General features: G+C 45.4%; 1 pseudogene; it reads right to left on the bottom strand.

Annotated features, from left to right (window-relative positions):
* Positions 1-4267: 4267 nt before the first annotated feature.
* Positions 4268-4916, bottom strand: LOC123117495 (zinc finger protein ZAT7-like; annotated as a pseudogene).
* Between the last annotated feature and the right edge of the window lie 888 nt (positions 4917-5804).

Here is a 5804-nt window from a genome sequence, read left to right as displayed (position 1 = left end):
CCCTGACAAAACCACCCAAGTCTCCGCCGAAAGTCAACTATGAGCGCATTATTGGAAAGGCATTTGCCGAAGCGGAGAGGTCGGGAAGTACTAAAAGTGATCAAAGGATGAAAGAACGACGAGCTGGGAAACAAATTGCCCAGCTCGGCGAACAAGCGAAGCAATCGTGCCCCCCGCTCAAGGTACCTGCTAGCGACATCGTCGATCCGAGGATGGTGCCCGGTTATGGCAATCCTGCAGATTACCTGCCCGACGATGTACATTATGATATCTTGGAGGTGCAGATACAAAGATACGAGTACGGGAAGCCTCTCGTCAAAGATGAAAGTTCTCTATCAACGATGATGCGAAGATTGCATGATTGGTACATGAAAACCTGCAAAGAGTCTGAGGGGAGGAGTACTTTGTATGTGAGAGTTAAAAAGGAGCATGACCTCCTTGGAATTGAACTGTTGCCTATTCCATTTGAGGAGTTCTATCAGTTTTTCAATCAATTGGCCATCGATAAAGCAACGGTCACCTCCTACTGTCTGTAAGTAGTAGTACTTCCGTCATTAAGTCTCTCTATATAACTCAGCCCTTTCATTGCATGTATTTATAATTATCCTCACTATATTATGCAGATTGAAGATCGCCGAATTGAAAAAAACGACAAGTGGGAGATATTGGGTTCATTAACACGTATCTCATAGATGCAACTGAGGTTCAATATCGTGCCCAAGAAACTGAGGCCAACTTGCTACGATCGTTGGAAATAAATGAAAACAAAGATATAATACTCTTTCCTTACAACTTCAAGTGAGTGTTACTGTCTTGTGGCATATTCGGTTTCCTTATTAGTCCAGGTTATAGTAATGTAATATTGATGAGTTATGCATGTGTGCGCAGCTACCACTATATTCTCCTAGAGATTAAGCTTGAGAAGGGAGTAGTAAATGTCTTAGACTCCAAGCGAAAAGATCCCAAGGAGTATGCGGACATGACTGAAATGCTCGAGAAGTAAGTTAAATCGATCATTATCCACCATATCAGCAACTTTGTTCATTTCTGATATCAAGTAATTGTTTTCTTTGTATGGAAGGGCTTGGAGAAAATTCACCAAAAAAGCTCCGGGACTACCGAAAAAGCTGCAATTTAGGCACCCGAAAGTAAGTACTATATAGTAGCATATTCCAGGCATCTTCTAGTGATTCAAGCGCTAGTTTCATCAATACCATTTAGCATGCTTGCTAATTATCAGTTTGATTGACCTCTATTTCTTGTAAAGTGGTTGTGGCAGGAACAAGGGAATGATTTCTGTGGATACTACATTTGCGAGTCCATCCGCCACACGACCTGTGAGCGGGGCTACTCCGACAAACAATATGAAGTGTGTAAATAACAATATTCACAATTTTATTTTATTACCATCATTTGTGTTGAGTTTCATTCATTCATATATATATATATATATATATATATATATATATATATATATATATATATGTATGTATGTATGTATTGACCCCGTTCTTAAAATTAGATGTTTCGGATGCGGGATGAACTCCTAGCACCAGATCTCATGCGAGCAATTCAAGAGGAATTGGCGGCATTCTTTCTTGACCACGTGATCGCTGAAGACGGAGAATACTATGTGGACCACGCGTCCGTATTTTAGGAGATTATATATTTGTAAAAGATAATTATTGTATATATGTAGCCGGTAGTGTCGGATAGATATACGAGAACTTGTTGTTCGACCAATCTCTCGGAGAAGGAGAGGTGGTCGATATGACTTCTCTCTGTATGCATATATGTTCATGACGATCTTCTGTTTGCTTACTAGCTAGCTAGCGTGTCTAGCTAGTCCTCTCTATACGTATGTATGGTACGTAGCGTCGACCAAGCACGGACAAAAGAGAGGACACTTCTCTCTATTAATTAGCTAGCTATAGCACAATATATGAAACACCTAAATTAACCCCCCAAAACCCCCCACCCCCTCCCCCCCCCCTTTTCAAAAAAAAAACAAAAACCCCAGCCACAGAAATGCTGACGCGTGGCTGCCTATTGGTCCCGGTTGGTGCCACCAACCGGGACCAAAGGCCCTCCTGCCTGGGCTCAGCGGACAGGCCACGTGGAGGCCCATCTGTCCCGGTTCTGGATTGAACCGGGACTAAAGGGCCAGGGCATTAGTACCGACCCTTTAGTCCCGGTTCATGAACCGGGACTAAAGGCCCTCACCAACCGGGACTGTAAGCCCTTTTTCTATTAGTGCATGTACAAATAAACACCGATGCTTAAGTAAAGCCTGATTTATTTCCACATGCACTTCTTTTAAGCACTTTGCATTGTATAAGGCCTAACAATGCCAATGATGCAACCTCTAACTGGAGTATTAGTTAATTCGGATAGGAGGAGGTAGCTTTTTTTTACAGAAAAATAAGGTTAGGCGATCTGTCCCGACCGACGTAGTGCTACCGGGATTTTTTCAGATGGGAGTTATTCGCCTGGCACTTACTGAGACATTGACACTCCGTTGGCATAATATTTCCTAAAGCGAATGAGAACTTGATAAGATTATGATTATTTTTTATTGACAATCTTCTTTACTGTGAATGTCATGGGATTCGACAGTTAATCCATTAAACGGATCGAATAAAATAGTCAGGGCTCTAGTGTTCGCATTTTTTCACAAAAATATAAGTTGGTGGGTGGCACAGGCGTGAGCATGTGGACCGGAGGGGTCTAGAACATTCTAGAGTCCATGAAAAGATCTTTGATCGTGCAGAGTCCTTCATACTTGTGTAGTGTCTACGCTAGCGGTATTTACTCCACCTAGTATGCCCGAGAAAAAAGTTAGGTAACTTGCTGTGACATATGGAATGATGCTGGCTCTTGCTTGTTCTGATCGATCATTTTCACCAGCTTTGTTATTTTCACAATACTAGTACTGGTTAAAGTGAATGAGAATGACCCTCAATTTTAATTGATGACCTTCCTTATTTATGAAAGAGTTCGTATACGTCGTTTTTTCGTGTGATACATTGTTTCTATTGTCCTCCTCACAAATGTTGGCACGGATAATTTGGGTAGCACATTCAGCTCATTTTCTTGCCCGTGCCCTCCTCACCCAAGCACACCTCGCTAAACATTCTTATTTGTCATGTTACCTCGACTTACCTCCTCACACACCTCCTTACCTCAACCTACCTCCTACTGAAGCCCCAACAACAGAGCTCTTGCTAACCATTGCATCATCACATCACATTACATCATCCACACTCCCTATTTTTCGATGAGACAAATGGTCCGCTCCTACCGGCTCATAACAAACTTAGTGCACTTCGTACGACCTTTCAATGATCCACATATGTAATCAATTAGTTATCCATAATCGAAACATAGGTTCAAATCACGTGCCCTCCCGATGAGCAATTGTCACCTAGTCTTTGCTCACTTCTCTTCTCTTCATGGGATGCGCTAGTGTCTTTTCTGCCGATGATTCAACGCATTGTTGACCGTCGTTACCTCTAGCACATCGAGCATTAGTTACATCGAGAGGGCTAGCAACTCTACACCCTTGGTGATTCCACGCGATTCCTTCCTTATCCATGCCGGATTCCCCTCCCCGCGTGACTTGGGGTCATGCACCCTAGAATAGTTATAATTCGTGTAGGGATACACAATTATTTCTTTTCTTTTTTGCGGGTGACACAATTATTTCTTCCATAGATGCATCATTCCTACAAATACATGTATATTTGTAAAAACTAGACAAAAAGCTGGAGCAAAATGTGTAGCTCATGCGCCGCATCGGTCGACGGTCTATGTGGCTTTTAATCTCCCTCCACAAACAAGTATATACTTGTATCAAAAAAATTGTTGTAAAACTGGTTGGTTGTGATGAGCGCACGACTTAAGGAGGCCAAACCTAGGTGGGGATACAAAATTTATGTGGGTTATCGTGTATTGTCACACTTGTTTGTTTCTAAATAATTAGAGTTTTTGACTTCTGCATGTCATTCCAAATCTGCACATTTGATGAGATGTGGTGCCCACTTCATGACGTGGAGGCCCAAGTGTATTTTGCCTTTGGGTGCAGACACTTGGAGATGGTAGCAAGGGATTTGTTCAACGACAGAGTAAAAGACCCTCTTTCAATGAAAAATATTGCACAACTCGTCGTTGCGGAGTTATTTATCAGGATTGATCGACTCAACTCGTAGGCGGCTCAGTTAGAACAGAATAACGAACAAATCAATGTAACGTATATGTAGTCTCTGAATCAACGAACGAACAAGTCCTAAATATGTACATAATCATAAAAATGAGAGAATGAAGCAGCGATCAACACTTACTAGTGTGCAGCAAATGTACAAATCCAATCGCGCACACAGGTGAACCAGTAAACCTGCACTGGATGTCTATCTACGTGGAAGTAGAATCAAACAAATGAGCTAGACGAAGAGCTGGAGCAGAACGGGCGGTGCCTGGGCCGTGGTGGCGACCGCCTCGTCACGGTGCCGACGCATGTGGCCGCCAAGCGCCTGCCCCATCTCGAACTCGAGCCCGCAGATGTGGCACCGGTGCGCCTGCTTCTGGTCCGTGGTCTTCCTGGTCGCCGGCTGATCGTATCCGGCGCGCGAGCCCGTGGCGGCCACGGAGGTGGCTGGTCCGGTGTCCGCCCAGCGCCTGGAACGACGGGAACGAGCGGCCGCACGTCTTGCACACGAACTCGCCGTCGGCGCCGCCGCGGCGCATCTTCTTGCTGCGGTCGGCCACGGCACCGAGGGAGAGCGAGAGGGAGAGGGACATGGGCACCCCGGCGGCCTGATCTCTGTACTGCTTCATTGACGAAACCATGGCGGTTAGTCCGATGAGCTCAACAAGAGTTCGTCGTTCTGTGCAGATTCAGTGACTCGGAACAACTCGGAATTGGCTGTGGATGAACCTCGGATCGTGCATGGTTAGCCTTTTATAGTGCTAGCTAGCGGTGGGGACTGGCTGGTAGTAGCAGGCAGGTACATCGGCTTTAGACCACGTCTGGTTGACGGCTCCGCAGGCGCGACTTGGAGCCCGCCAGTCGCGACCAGCGGCGACCTGGCTAAAGCGTCCGGTCTGCAAAGATAGAACCTTCTCCTCTGCTCGCGTCAGCTTAGTGTAATTACTTAGCTTGCTAGCTCACGCGGTTACGCGCATGTGGATGGAAGGGCCAGCGAAATGGGACGGAACCATAATTTGCAAGCTCACGGTCCATGTCCGTTTTAGTTGGGTATTTGTTGCTGCATGCATCGGCAAACTTGATGTTGACTGGCACCGATTTGACGGATCAAATCAACGACGATTCTTTCGCCACAAGAATGAGAGCATGCATAGTAGTATTCCACAGTTCCTTCTCTTCTTTTGCCAAGTTTCCAGTTTTGCTTCTTGCTCCTGTTCTCTAGTCCAAGAATGGCTTGCCGCGTCCGCCCAAAATTACAGCACCACATGCATCCTGCAGCTGTGGAATTTCTCCGTGATGCATGGCACATGCGCCACGCGCTCCAACGACCGTCCGTGAGCATGCATCGCACTCGTACGCGTGTGCATGTGCTTGTTTTTCGCGGAAATTACTACAAAGCCTGACTAGACTGGCTAACAGCAATATGGGCTGGCCAAATTAGTTCTTTTGCACGGCAAGCCATGACCATGCGGAGACTCTCCAGAGATCCATAGCGACGACGTACGCCGATCCAAGTCAATTGTCATTGGCATGACGTCCATGTTCTAGAGCTTATGGCATACTTCCTCCGTTTTTGAATACAAGTCTTTTTAGAGTTTTC

This window comes from Triticum aestivum, chromosome 5B (assembly GCF_018294505.1).
Source record: "Triticum aestivum cultivar Chinese Spring chromosome 5B, IWGSC CS RefSeq v2.1, whole genome shotgun sequence".
NCBI classification, from domain to species: domain Eukaryota; kingdom Viridiplantae; phylum Streptophyta; class Magnoliopsida; order Poales; family Poaceae; genus Triticum; species Triticum aestivum.
The sequence above is the reverse complement of the archived record's forward strand: the minus strand, read 5'-3'. Positions and strand labels throughout refer to the sequence as shown.